Here is a 16,087-nt window from a genome sequence, read left to right as displayed (position 1 = left end):
GAGACCCGTGTCTGACATCTTTAAGATAATGGTATGTAAAAGCAGTCTGTCTCTTCCAAACACCAGGTTTTAGAACTTGAGCGTAAGTGGTTTCTGCGGAATGCTAGGGTCACGGCAAGTCGGCACAAATCATGCGCTTGAGGGGTGGCCCTTGGAGATGCTTCTTCCCCTGAGGAATGATAAGTTCTCTTGATCGTTTCTCTTGACCACAATGAAATAGTGTTTCTGTATACTTTCTGTTCAGAGCAGCCAGTTCTCACAAACAAATTGGAAATTCTGGGATTAAGATACTGTGTTCTTTACAGATACTTGTGCACTGCTCTTACGGGGCATAGTAACATGTCATCTGGGTCATCAGTTGCCGTATTTGATGGCCTATAAGACACACGGGCATATAAGACGAACTCTCCTTTCAGCAGGTCAGATTCAGGGAAAAAAGTTTGTATTGAATTTAAGCATATATTGTTGAAAACAGTCTGGTGTAAGGTGATAAAACATTAACAAAATCATGGCCTTCGTCATCCATGACTGGAACCTCAGTACGTTCCTGACACGAAGGACCTGGATGGAGGATAACATTCGCTGAATGACAAATCTTAAGTTTCTTGTCATTGCTGACAGAAGACGAAGAAGGGGGAACGGTCTCTTTTAGACAGAAACTTGCTGCGAAAACGATATCTCTCCCACTGGGAGGACAACCACTCACTACAATACTCACACGGTGAGTCTACAGAACATCATTTTCTTCTGTACGAAGGACAAACCAGACGTGAATCCACTTCCAAACAGCCTTTAAATGTGCCACAGAGGCAACCATCTCAACCAGGCCAGGAACGGATCCCATTTGGCATAATAGTCGAAAGGCACACATTCCCAATCTCACATATAATGATAGAATGCAAGAGACAGTCAATATCAAAGGCACAAAAGACAAAAGCACTAAGAACTATAATGGTACGACAAGGGCGAAGCGGACGTCTGATCGCAGAAAGTTAATTCATCCGACCTACTTCACGACCAGAAGTGTTAGAGGGAAGCGCTTTAAACAAACGTTTTGCATCATGCGCAACAGTGGCCTGGCAACGAAGCATCTATCTATATACCAAGGCACTTCCCCCAATTTTGGGAAGTAGCCGACATCAAACAAAAAAAAAAAGGGGGGGGGACCTTTCCTCTCTACGCTCCTCCCAGCCTGACGAGGGATTCAACTGAGATCGGCTGGTACTGCTAACGAAGCATGATGCAATCAAACCAATTTTCTTTTGATCGTCTGATCCTATAAACAGAAACTAAGAGTAACCTATATAAATGACTCAGAAGGTTTACATCTACGTAGGAATAAATCCTTCAATAATTTAAAGTCATAAACTTAAAAAAGCCAACTTGCATTTCCAGATACTTGTATAGCTCGCCCAAAAGATGTTCTTATCTGGAATGTGTAAAAAGCAGCAAAAAGAAAAGATGGTTAGTTAGGTATAAAGTGCCCGGAGTGGTCGAAGTCGTCAACTGTATAGACTGGGGATAGGGAGACTACCTGGGGGGTGCTCGCTTCCGATTGCCTGGGAGGCAGTCAGGAAGGAAGCCTGGCCAAGGATTTGGGGATGGTGAACAAATTCTTCAGTTCCCTCCCACGAGGCCGGAGGTCCTCTGTCTCCAAGGGCCTAGAGGACTCCGTCGGCTTACGGGATGTAAGTCCATTGCCGTACGGGGTGAATCCCGTCTGGTCGCAGGTCGTGCCTCCTTAGACACTATCTCGACCCATAAAGAACGGAAGGAGTCTCCATAGGAAGCAACCCTATCCTCCTTGGGGGGCGAAGGACGAAGCCTTTTCCTTTCCCCCTTTGGCCTGGCCTGTGGCATCTTGAACTGCAGGGGGCTACCCTGAGGTTCATGCCTAATCTCCTCCAGAGGTCTTTTGCGAAGGGATGATCATCTCCCCTTGCCTGAAGGACCCGCCTGTGCGGGAACTTCCGACCTCCTCCAAGAATCGGAGGGAGGAGAGGACCCTGGGAAGAGAGGAGGCGACAAGGGAATCCTAGGTGTATCACCTAAGGACTGGGAGCGGGGAACGACTCCCTTCATGGCTTGGCGCATTACATTGAATAAGGTGCTAAGCCACGGGGGGTCTCGGGAATCTTGAGGAACTAAGGGGAAGGTCTTTAGGAAAGAACTGCTCCCTGGGTTTAGGAACCTGGGCAGGTTTCCTAACCCTCTTGTCTGATGGAGGCTTCCCTACAGGAAAGATCGGCACAGGCTTACCCTTAGGGATAGGGTTTGTGCTCGGTCGCACAGACGACTGTTGTCTCTCTGTTGAGGCCTAAGGGGCTCGGGAGACTGATTGTGAGCGCCAAGACGGTCGCGCAAGGGAGCTCGTACACTCGCCTTTCCCAATTGTGCGCACCTTTTTGGCGCTCCTGGAGCGCATGAGGTCGTTCGCGCACCTGGTGGGCATAAGGTTGCTCGCGCGCATGGCACGCAGTGTGTTGTTTGCACGCATGGCGAGCAACAGGATGTTCGCGCATATGGCGCACCATAGGATGAACCAGCACGCTATGATCGCCATTTTGTTTGCGCGCGCCAAGACGGTCGTGCGCGCCAAGTTGGTCATGCACACCAATTTGGCCGTGGGCGCCAACTTGGTAGTGCGTGCGAGAGCTCTCAGGTTGGTGAGAGAACTCACTGCTACGCTCACACGAAGGTTCACGATAGCTTGTGTTGTGTGAGCGCGAACGATCAACACAACGAGAGTTTGAAAATTCTCTGTCATAAAAAGAATGACTCTGGTCACGAGAACCCGAAAGTTCAGCGTGAACTGTGTTGCACGAACCCGAAGGATCAACACAACGAGAAACCGGAGTTTCTCTGTCACGATACACCGAAGTGTTAGTGGAACTAGAGTTACAAGCGCCCAATGGTTCAGCGTAACTCAGGTTACGAAACCCCGAAGGGACAGCGCAATGAGAAATCGAGGTTCCTCTGTCACGAGATCCCAAAGGATCAACGTGACTGACAGTACGAGAACCCGGCGGTTCCACGTTACCGTCGTTACCAGAGCCCGAGGGTTCTGCGTAACAGAAAGCCAAAGGTTTCAAGTCGTGAGAGCCCGAAGGTTCAGCGCGACGGAGACCTGAAGGACTCCTGCTGTCATGAGAACCCGCAGGATCAACATGACGAGAGCCCGAAGGATCACGATCACGCCAACCCAAAGGGTGATCGTCACGAGACCCCGGAGGGTCAACGTGAGGAGAACCAGCAGGTTCATAAAGACGTCTCCTCACAGCCCGAAGAGGAGAACGCCTGGGGTGGAGAGGGGTTACCCACCCCTCCACTCTACGAACCTCCTGAGAGGAACGTACAACAGACTCCGCCCGAGATAATTCCTTCGCCCGAAGGAGAACTACGCTTATAACAAGGTTCTCTTTCTGCCCCTGGAGGAGAACCTAAAGCCTAAGAAGATTGCCGATGCACAGAGGTTGACCTGGAGTCACAAGGCCTGCGCTACTGCTCGACCGTACCCCGGAAGGGCCTGGTCGAGGATTAGCTTCGGGCAGAGATTTGGGCGTAGAGGAAGCAGAAGCCCGCAATTTCTTCGATTTAGAGGAAGACCCCGAAAGTAAAGATTGGCGTTTAGACTTCTTCTTACGCGCAAACCTCTCCCACAGGGAGGCAGGCCACTCCCTACACTCGGAACTGGTGTTGTCCCGCGAACACTGGGTTCCCCGGCAAGCCGGCCATAAAGGGTGTGGATCCATCTCCACGGACGACATAAAGGTGCTGCAGCGGCCCCCTTCAATCCCTGGACATGTCCGCATAGCGGGACAATAACCATACACACACCGACACACACACAAAAGAAAAAGAAAAAGTAATAAAGTCAAGTAAAAGTGGTTACTCAATCCACAGGTGTGAGTGAGCAGGGTAGCTAGTCTACCCCAACCCCCTCCCGCTAACTAGCGGATGAGGTAATTATCCCTCACTAAAATTGTCTTGGCTGGTTTTCAGCGTTGCTGAAAGTAATACCCTATAAATAGCGAAGGTTTGTATGTGTCGAAACAAATAACAGTTAATCCCTGCAAGTTTCATTACTCTACGATTAAAATTGTGGCCAGGGAGCTGTTCACAAACAAACAAACAAACAAACAAAAAAAGGGGCAAAAACATAACCTTCCAACTTCGTTGGCAGAGGTAAAGGGATTAAAGTTGCCAATCAACTGAAGTGACCTAAATATATGACACTGGATCAACCTGTAGCTACTTCACAAACCTTGACAAGATCCTAGTCTTCACGGAGACGCAGCAAAAGTGGTCCGATGTTCGATGCCATCGTCATTTCCTCTTTCCTTCAATTCGTCAGGAAAATTCTTCAGACAGGAACTGCCGGGTAGGAACCTGGAAAAAGCCAAGGAGGTAAATATTGATATTAAAGAATAATACATTTCACAAGACTAGAATTTCATGGGGAAATTGAATTTGACATGACTAACCCTATGGCTGGAACACATGTTCAATTATAGAACATTGCGATATTACTTAGGACATTAAAACTTGCATAATGGAAAAGAACATTGCAAATACACTATCTAGAATCCCACATACTACTGGCGGAAACCTCTATTACCACAGTTACAGATTTTAATGGAAAATATCCATTTTTCTCTTTTTGTCATCTTCACAAATACCCCAGGAGCCTCCTTCTACCCGATAGTTCAGAAAAACACTGATAGGTGGTGCTTGTCGTAAGTGACTTGTTTGAACAGAATAAAGGGCCCTGCGTTTTATAATCTAAACCTCTTGTTTATTTATTTTCAATATTGGAATATGCAATAAAATCATAGCTCTTATTTTATTAATCGTAATATTTAAAGGTTAGGATAGAAACGTATCTGATATATGTAGTATGATCATTGGAAACGGAAGCCCAGTTCACGTTCGAACAGAGGCTGGAGCGCAAAGCTACAACTCAACCCTTTTACCCCCAGGCTATTTGGAAATTTCCAACCCTTAACCCACAGGGGTTAATTTTTTTCAAGCACATTTTGCAGTATATATTTTTTTAAATTGCTCTAACAGCCTTAATTTTTGTCATAGAGAGGTCAGGTTGGTCTCATTCTCTTGGAAAATGCCTGAAGTTTCTCAAAAAAAATATCAAAAATATGCCAAAAAAAATTTAAATAGCAGTTTTTTGCAAGAATGTACCGGTACGTCCATGGGGGTAAAGGGATGAGTTTTGTGAAATGTACCAGTACGTCCTTTGGGGGTAAAAGGGTTAAGAGTGTATCTATTTTTCACCCCTCTAACTATGTATAATTGATAATCAACACCATGATACTACCCCACGGGGCTAAAGCGCATAGCAAAACATGTCCCGCTTGCCAGAACATTGGAGCAGTGAGATAATGTTTGATTGCGAGCGAAGCGAGCATTTAGCAGAGAAAAAACAGGTAAATCATTAACTCAATTAAGTAAAGAAGTATTTGTAGTACAATGAACACTGCTCCAAAAGACTCCATAGAAAATGGGACGGAAAACCCCATTTTCTATGCTCCCAGAAGTACTGTCAAACAAAAGCTCCTGAGTTTTGACAGTTTTTCATTGCTATTATTCGGTTTTCATTACGGTAAGTTTTCTTTAATGATGACGACTGCTTGTTTATGAAAATGACAGGCAGAAACCACAAAGTTTAAACTATTCAATTTAAATATCTACACAATTAAATATTTTGGGGCGTTTCGAACGTAATTGATGACGATACCTAGCACGAAGCCATAGCTTTTCAGTTATGGTAGTCGAGCCAACGTAACTCGAAAAATATAAATTTCCGCCAGGAATTATTATCAGAACCCTTTACCAGGAATCATTATCAGAAACCTTTGAAATTCCACAAAATATATAACAAACCAGTATTATTTTCAGGGTTTATGATAGCGGCCACCTGTACATATGATGATGGCCAACTAGGAATACAGCAGTATAGGGGGTTGCAGGGGGGCGTAGCCCCTCATTAGGTAAGTAAGGACATGGCTTGTAGGTTAGGTTAGGTTGGGGGGGGGTTTAGGTTAATTGGTGTCCATTATTAATGCACCCAGGAGGAACTGGCCGCTATTATACAAAGGCTCCTAATTTTCTACAATACCATCCTATATAACTCAGATCTGCTTTTTATTTTGGTTGAAATTCACAAAACGATATAATAAATAAGCAATTAATGTTTTATTATTAAAATAATTAACAATTTGTTATAAAAAATCGATTTCTGGACATAAAATACGATAAAATACACAGAAAAATGGCCAGAGTTGGCATAGACAATATAGCCATAAATCAGAATATATTTTTAATTAGGCCTAATTGAGATAATTTCTACCATTGAAAAAAACATTTTGAGATAAATATATTAAAAAATTATTATCAATTTATTCGAAAAATTTGTTTTAAATATACGAGTAGGTTAGCTGGGCTTCTCTCCCGGTAAGTTAGCTTAATACCATTATAAATACGTAATTTGTGTATTTAACTTAATAATAAGTATATATATAACGTAAAAACACGTATTTATAAACAGAAATAAGTGTATTAATGCAAAATACTTACAATATGAGTTGATTTAATATTGAAATTCAAACGTAAACAAAACAACTTGTTGGGTTTCTTGTTCTTGTTGTTGGGTGAACTGGATTATCGTACCTGAGCCTTAAAATTGTCGTTTATCAACCAAAATTATCGTACACTGTTTCAATATAATTATTTAGGAGTCACATTATTGTCCTATTTCAATATATTTTAGTATAAATGCTTAATTAAACACATACATACATATATATGTATAATATGTATATATCCAAGGTATTTATCTTACATCGTACTGGACCTAAAGTAATCGTACATGTATGATAATTATCGTATGTTTACATGCAGGAGATCATAGATATCATATAACTAAAAGATGGCAGATCTACTTCATCATAGCTGGTGGCCATCTTGGTTTGCTCTTTAAAATACTTTCATAACCCTTTAAAATACTTTCATAGTTTCTAATTTATAATCTATAATATAATTATAGCCTTTAAAACTCTTTATTTAGGAATTTATATAATTATAGCCTGTAAAACTCTTTATTTAGGAATTTATATAATTATAGCCTGTAAAACTCTTTATTTGGGAATTTATATAATTGTAGCCTGTAAAACTCTTTATTTAGGAATTTATATAATTATAGCCTGTAAAACTCTTTATTTAGGAATTTATATAATTATAGCCTGTAAAACTCTTTATTTAGGAATTTGTATAATTATAGCCTGTAAAACTCTTTATTTAGGAATTTATATAATCATAGCCTGTAAAACTCTTTATTTAGGAATCTAATTGAGAATATATACATAATACATATAGCTGGTGATTCTGTGCAAGCTGGTTCCTGGTTCCTGGTTCCTGGTTCCTGACTGCTCACTCCTTCTTCTTATTATTATTATTATTATTATTATTATTATTATTATTATTATTATTATTATTCCAAGCTAGGCAACAATCTTAGAAAACCAGGTTGGTTTAAGCCCAGGGGTTCAAACAAGGAAAAATAGCCCAGAGAGGAAAGAAAACAAGGACAGCCTTAGTTAGAAAAGCAGGTTGATAAAAAGGCAAAAGAGCTCAAACAAGGAAAAATAGCCCAGAGAGGAAAGAAAACAAGGAAATAAATAAACTACAAGAGAAGTTATGAACAATCAAAATAAAATTGACTAAGAACATTAACAGCATTAAATTAGATCATTCACGTATAAACTATAAAAACTTTAAAAAAGAGGAAGAGAAATGAGATAAAATAGTGTACCCTCAAGCAAAAGAACTCTGATCCAAAGGCAATGGAAGACCATAGTACATTACAGAGGCCATGGCACTACCCAAGACTAGAGAACATTGGTTTGATTTTGGTGTGCCCTTCTCCTAGAGAAGCTGCTTACTATGGTTAGTAGGTTGTAAGTTAGCCAGGGCGCCAGCCACCCGTTGAGATACTACCACTAGAGAGGTATTTGATCCTTTGACTGGCCAGACAGTACTACATTGGATCTTTCTCTCTGGTTACGGTTCACTTTCCCTTTGCCTACACAGAAACCGAATAGTCTGGCCTATTCTTTACAGATTTACTCTGTTCTCATACACCTGACAACACTGAGATTGTCAAACTCAATAGTTTCTTGTGGTGTCTGCAACCTCACCATCCTTGTGAGCTAAGGATCGGGGGTTTGAGGGAGCCTATAGTTCTACCCGCTGAGGGATCATCAGCAGCCATTGCCTGGCCCTCCCTGGTCCTAGATTTATGAGGAACCTTTAAACCTTGGGTCACTCAGTTGACGAGTTGAGAGCGCTTACCACTACGTCACGAGTTCTAACGAGAGAAACAGTCGTCGATTAACAGCAAATTTGAGAGAGAGAGAGAGAGAGAGAGAGAGAGAGAGAGAGAGAGAGAGAGAGAGAGAGAGAGAGAGAGATTTAACACAAACAGCGAAAGAGTCAAAAAAAGTTCTCGTCTCAGAGTCCAATCGTTCGATTTGATTTGGCGTCGGCTTCGTTTTTAAAATTTAGATTTAAATCTATAAATCAAAACTTTATTTTAGTAACTTGTACTTTATTTTAATTTATTTTTTAGTTAATTGATTCGAATATGGCTATTATATTCTTGAAACCTAATACCTTTTAATATAATAACTACTTATGCGAAGTCGAAGTTAGAAATGAAGACATTCGAACACCAAATACGTCTATCTCGCGATTCGGATAAAGTGAATGGATTTGATACGTAAAACTAGGCCTACGCCATTGTTTTCTATGTAATTTCCTCTCTTATTTGAATAATCTGGGATAATTACAAGAGAAGATAATTATTTCTATTGTATTCAGTCTAGTGAAGCGGCAGGGTTGAATAGGACAGTAGCTTGTTATTGTAAATGTTTGTGTGTGCGTGCGTGTGTTTGTTCAAGGCGAATACAGTAACTTCAATAGAGGATTCTTTAATGTTTCAGCTTTTCTAGACTTAAGTAGGCCTATAAATTTGAATATATTTGAAAATTTGCATTTTATAATACATATGAACATTATATAGATGGTATATATAATAAAAATAACAATAAATCACACATTGTTATTTCAAAAACCGAATGATTCGAGTAAGCGATGAGCAGCGTTGCCAAATCTCCTCCTGGCACCTTTATTTCCCTTAATAACACTGATGCTACATTAAACGTTTCATTTACATGTGGCAACAACTGAGACTAGCAAGAAACTACGCTTTAGCATTATACGGAATATGTGGGATTTAATTCTTTCTCTCTCTCTCTCTCTCTCTCTCTCTCTCTCTCTCTCTCTCTCTCTCTCTCTCTCTCTCTCTCTCAGTCTGCATGTGCACGACACCCCCACAGTCTGTATATGCACGACATCCCACAGTCTGCATGTACACGATACCTACACATTCTATATATGCACGACATCCCACACAGTCTATATTTGCACGACAATCACATTCTATATATGCACGACATCCCACATTCTGTATTGCCACGGCACCCACACATTTTGTATATGCACGACACACACTTTCTGTAAATGCACGACACTCACATTCTGTATATGCACGACATCCCACACATTCTATATATGCACGACACCACACATTCTATATATGCACGACACTCACATTCTGTATATGCACGACATCCCACACATTCTATATATGCACGACACTCACATTCTGTATATGCACGACATCCCACACATTCTATATATGCACGACACCACACATTCTATATATGCACGACACTCACATTCTGTATATGCACGACATCCCACAGTCTGCATGTACACGATACCTACACATTCTATATATGCACGACATCCCACACAGTCTATATTTGCACGACAATCACATTCTATATATGCACGACATCCCACATTCTGTATTGCCACGGCACCCACACATTTTGTATATGCACGACACACACTTTCTGTAAATGCACGACACTCACATTCTGTATATGCACGACATCCCACACATTCTATATATGCACGACACCACACATTCTATATATGCACGACACTCACATTCTGTATATGCACGACACTCCCACATTCTGTATATGCACGACACCACACATTCTATATATGCACGACACCCCCACAGTCTGTATATGCACGACACCCTCACATTCTGTATATGCACGACACTCACATTCTGTATATGCACGACACACCCACAGTTTATATATGCACGACAATAACATTCTATATATGCACGACACTCACATTCTGTATATGCATGACACTCACATTCTGTATATGCACGACACTCACATTCTGTATATGCACGACATCCCACATTCTGTATATGCACGACATCCCACATTCTGTATATGCACGACACCTACACATTCTGTACATGCACGACACTCCCACATTAAGTAAATATATTTTATGTTAAGAATTCTTACTTAATCAAATACCGAGTAAAAAAGAAAATGGCACATCGTGTCATTTTTATTCTTTGCTAATTTGTTACGAGAGAGAGAGAGAGAGAGAGAGAGAGAGAGAGAGAGAGAGAGAGAGAGAGAGAGAGAGAGAGCTCTAGGACACTCCTCAGTCAGCGAGTCAGATAACAGACGTCAGCAGGACTCTTTACAGCAAGTCAGCACTGGTCAGCAACTCCATGTGGTGACTGGACAACGTTTCATCTTTGACTCTCTCTCTCTCTCTCTCTCTCTCTCTCTCTCTCTCTCTCTATATATATATATATATATATATATATATATATATATATATATATATATAGAGAGAGAGAGAGAGAGAGAGAGAGAGAGAGAGAGAGAGAGAGAGAGAGAGAGAGAGAGTCAAAAGTCAAAAACCTTTATTCCATTATAAAATGGTTATTGAGAGAGAGAGAGAGAGAGAGAGAGAGAGAGAGAGAGTGTGTGTGTGTGTGTGTTAAGAATATCACTTGGTCAAGAATGACATGAATGAATGAATGTATGATGTCTAGGCTACATAAGAAATATTTATTTTAATGTTACTGTTCTGAAGATATTTTATTTTTCCTTTTTTTTCTTTCCTCACTGGGCTATTTTCTCTGTTGGAGTCCCTTTGAAATATATAATCTAATACGATAATAATCAAAATCCCATAAATTATTTCCTATGAATAGGTCTATAATTTTAAATATATTTGAAAATTTGCATTTTATAATAAAGATGAACATTATATAGATGATATAATGAAAATAACAATAAATAACACATTATGAACAATATAGAAATATGTATTTTAAACAAAACGAATCATTCCAGCGTTGCCAAATCTCCGCCTGACACCTTTATTCCCCTTAATACTGCAGTAGACGTTCCATTGACATTTGGCAACAAGTGAGAATAATAAGAGACTACGCTTTAGCATTATAGGGAATATAGGGAATAAATCTCTGAAGGAGACGAAAATAAATGAAAAAGTCTTATCTCAGTGGGAAATAGGTACTGAACAGTACGTTGTTTCTCATAATGTTTCGCTCAAAACCATAAATGTTCAGTCGTGGAACTCTGCGAAGCACTCTACATTCTTCAACATTCCAAAGGGCGAAACTATATGAAACTATCGCTCAATTCCGATTAAAACTATGTGATCTTTTGGGCGAAATAATATGAGAATATCGCTCAACTCAGATGAAGAACTTAGGAGAGGCTCTCTCTCTCTCTCTCTCTCTCTCTCTCTCTCTCTCTCTCTCTCTCTCTCTCTCTCTCTCCAAATACAAAATAAGAACAGGCAAATCGAACTGTATTTATGAATTTAATTAAACAACAAAAAATGCAGCCGTTTCTAGACCACAGCAGGACAACGGCCTCAGACATGTCCTTTTTACTACCAAGCTGGCCACTGCAAATTGGTGATGGTAGGAGACTTTGGTCTGATCGCTCACAGCAAACCAACCTAGTATGGGTGGCCCTAAATAGTAGCCTTACAGCTTTGCTGATCATATTGATAGGCAAAGCCTTTCACTACATCAAGGTATCACCACTCAGAAATGGATATATATATATATATATATATATATATATATATATATATATATATATATATATATATATATATATATATATATATATATATATATATCCCAGTACTACATTGGATCCTTCTTTCTGGTTACGGTTCATTTTCCCATTTGCCTACACAGACACCGAATAGTCTGGCCTATTCTTTACAGATTTTCCTCTGTCCTCATACACCTGACAACACTGAGATTGACAAACTCAATAGTTTCTTGTAGTCTGCAACCTCACCATCCTTGTGAGCTAAGGATCGGGGGTTTGAGGGAGCCTATAGTTCTACCTGCTGAGGAGTCATCAGCAGCCATTGCCTGGCCTTCCTTGGTCCTAGCTTGGGTGGAGAGGGGGCTTGGGCACTGATCATATGCTATATCAGGTCAGTCTCTAGGGCATTGTCCTGCTCGATAGGGCAATGTCACTGTCCCTTGCCTCTGCCATTCATGAGTGACTTTTAAACCTTTAAAACAACGAAGGAAAATTGTTTTCAAAACCACGAGTCTTTTAAAAGACGAAATAAAAAGAAAAAATCGAATCACAACGAAATGCTATATTTGAATCTACTGTTTTTCCCAGAATGTTTCGTTCTAAAATCGAATCGTTTGATCACGAAACTCCCGAGATGATGTTCTGTTGACTTCGCTACATAAAAACTTAAAATATAATATACTGAAGGACGAAACAATATGAAACTATCGCTCAATTCAGAAGAGAATTACTCACTCTACCGGACGAAATAATATGAGAATTTCGCTCAATTCAGAGGAAGAATAGAGAGGGTTCCCAGTCCGAGTGTTTTTTGAAGTAAAAATACTGAAAATAACTCTCTCTCTCTCTCTCTCTCTCTCTCTCTCTCTCTCTCTCTCTCTCTCTCTCTCTCTCTCTCTCTCTCTCTCTCTCTCATTTAAAACCTAATACAGGTTATATATAATGAATCTCAGAAGCCACATACAAAACGTGTAATGTATTATAATTGGTATGGCAATAAAAAACAGGACATTTACACATTCAACAAATAAGTACAGATTGACCACTGAAATTGAAACGCCATCACATACACACACATACATGCACACACACACACACACACACACACAAGGCCATGCAACTTCCCGTCAATTTCCTAGACTGGTTCCTCCAACTTTTTTTCTATTGTTAATCCATATTTATTTGTATTTGCTTCTATATATATATATATATATATATATATATATATATATATATATATATATATATATATATATATATATATATATATATAGATAGATAGATAGATAGATAGATAGATAGATATATATATAAAATGAACCAAATGTTAAAATACTATTGTAACAAATAAACATATTTTTCGTACTACAAAATATCATGTAAATATTGTAATTCTAAGATAGTAATAAATGAATATGATTACGTAATATTCTATGTAGCAATATGCTATAGATTTTATCAAAAACTTTTGAATCTATTCAAACGAAAATTGTTCAGTGGCTACTTTCCTCTTAGTAAGGGTACAAGAGACTCTAGCTGTGGTAAGCAGCTTTTCTAGGAGAAGGACACTCCATAACCAAAACCATTGTTCTCTAATCTTTGGTAGTTCCATAGCCTCTGTACCATGGTCTTCCACTGTCTTGGGTTAGAGTTCTCTTGCTTGAGGCTACACTCGGGCACACTCTTCTTTCTCGTTTCTTTTCTTGTTATTTTGAAAATGATATCCTCGTGTTATTTATTTCAATGTTGTTATTGTTCTTAAACTTCTTGTAGTTTGTCCTTATTTCCTTTCCTCACTGGGCTATTTTTCCTGTTGGAGCCTTTGGGCTTGTAGCATCTTGCTTTTCCAACTAGGGTTGTAGCTTAGCCAGTAGTAATAATAATAATAATAATAATAGTAATAATAAAAAGCGCGCGAAATTGGATGTTGTGTCTGTGTGTGCGTGTGTTGGTATGGCTCGGTAAGAGGCCGAGATCAAACCGATGACGGTTGATGGCGTTTCAATTTTTGTGGTCAAATTTTAATTATTTGTTGAGCCTGTAAATAACACATTTTAATGTGATACCGATTATAATACATCGCAAGTATTGCATGTTGGTAAAATGAATCGGTGGAACTTCGAAAGTTCAAACTTGCAACGAATGTTTTTATATTGAACAGGCGGACATAATAATTATTATTATTACTTGCTAAGCTACAACCCTAGTTGGAAAAGCAGGATGCTATAAGCCCAAGGGCTTAAACAAGGAAAATAGCTCAGTGAGGAAAGGAAACAAGGAAAAATAAAATATTTCAAGAATAGTAACAATATTGGAATAAATATTTCCTATACAAACTATAAAAACTTTAACAAAACAATAAGAAGAGAAACTAGATAGAACAGTGCACCCAAGTGTACTCTTAAGCAAGAGAACTCTAACCCAAAGCAGTGTAAGACCATGGTACAGAGGCTATGGCAGTACCCAAGACTAGAGAACAATGGTTTGATTTTGGAGTGTCCCTCTCCTAGAAGAGCTGCTTACCATAACTAAAGAGCCTCTTCTACCCTCACAAAGAGGAAAGTAACCACTGAACAATTAGAGTGCAGTAAGAAGAATTGTTTGGTAATCTCAGTGTTGTCAGGTGTGTGAGGACAGAGGAGACTCTGTAGAGAATAGGCCAGACTATTCGGTGTATGTGTAGGTAAAGGGAAAGAACCGTAACCAGAGAGAAGGATTCATTGTATTACTGTCTGACCAGTCAAAGGACCCCATAACTCTCAAACGGTAGTCTCTCTTAATATATTTTGAATATCGCCTCTCTTGTAGTTTATTGATTTTTTTGGTTGCTTTCTTCATTGGGCTATTTTTTCCTGTTGGGGCCCCTGAGCTTATAGCTTCCTGGTTTTCCAACTAAGGTTGTAGCTTGGCTTGTAATAATGATAGTATTAAGTGCAGGCCAACGTTTTCGGTGTATTTATATTTCTGAAGATTGCTTCAGTCGAATCTGTGTGGGAGAGAGATCCAGCTATCAGTAATTATGGGCTGAAGTTCATCCTCTCTCTCTCTCTCTCTCTCTCTCTCTCTCTCTCTCTCTCTCTCTCTCTCTCTCTCTCTCTCTCTCTCTCTCTCTCTCTCTCTCTCTCTCCTCGACTGAAGAAATCCTTAGAAATATGAATACAATACAATATTTTCTATCGCTTATTCTATCAAAATTGAGATACAAGTAATTAATTTTATAAACGAAACACGAATGGAAATCTTATTTCATAATCGGGTAAATTCGTCAACTTCATGTATTGAATAGTTTTTATATGAAAGATCTAATTTAATGTTACATATTTTGAAATATTTTATTTTTGGTTATACTACTTCTCTTGTAATGTATTCATTTCCTTGTTTCTTTTCCATACTGGGCTATTTTTCCTTGTTGGAGCCTTTGGGCTTGTAGCATCTTGCTTTTCCAACTAGGGTTGTAGCTTAGCTTCTAATAATAATAATAATAATAATAATAATAATAATAATAATAATAATAATAATAATAATAATAACACATACACCAAATAGTCTGGCGTATTCTTTACACATTCTCGTCTTTCCTCTTACACCAGACAACACTGATATTACCAAACACTTCTTCTTCGATCAAGGGACTAATTACTGTACTGTAATTGTTCAGTGGCTACTTTCCTCTTGGTAAGGGTAGAAGAGACTCTTTTAGCTATTGTAAGCAGCTCTTCTAGGAGAAGGACACTCCAAAATCAAACCATTGTTCTCTAGTCTTAGGTAGTGCCATAGCCTCTGTACCATGGTCTTCCACTGTCTAAGGTGAGAGTTCTTTTACTTGAGGATACACTCAGGCACACTATTTGGTTAGAGTTCTCTTACTTGAGGATACACTCAGGCACACTATTCTATATATAATTTCTCATCTTGTTTTGTTAAAGTTTTTATAGTTTATGTAGGAAATATTTATTTTAATATTACTGTTCTTAAAATATTTAATTTTTCCTTGTTTCCTTTCCTCACTGGGCTATTTTCCCTTT

At 39.2% G+C, this 16,087-nt stretch overlaps 1 protein-coding gene and 1 long non-coding RNA gene across 19 annotated transcripts in view; one reads left to right on the top strand and one right to left on the bottom strand.

Moving 5' to 3' along the window:
- Positions 1 to 6,664, bottom strand: part of LOC137652545 (uncharacterized) — a 213,348-nt gene extending 206,684 nt beyond the window's left edge. Inside the window, exon 1 of the long non-coding RNA XR_011046362.1 lies at positions 6,592 to 6,664. This is a non-coding gene — a long non-coding RNA (uncharacterized lncRNA). The remainder of the gene's footprint in view (positions 1 to 6,591) is intronic.
- LOC137652539 (uncharacterized) overlaps positions 1 to 16,087 on the top strand; it is a 316,341-nt gene that overhangs the window by 176,587 nt on the left and 123,667 nt on the right. The gene's annotated exons all lie outside the window — the stretch shown is intronic.

This window comes from Palaemon carinicauda, chromosome 13 (genome assembly GCF_036898095.1).
Source record: "Palaemon carinicauda isolate YSFRI2023 chromosome 13, ASM3689809v2, whole genome shotgun sequence".
Classification (NCBI taxonomy): domain Eukaryota; kingdom Metazoa; phylum Arthropoda; class Malacostraca; order Decapoda; family Palaemonidae; genus Palaemon; species Palaemon carinicauda.
This window is presented reverse-complemented; position numbering and strand designations above follow the sequence as displayed.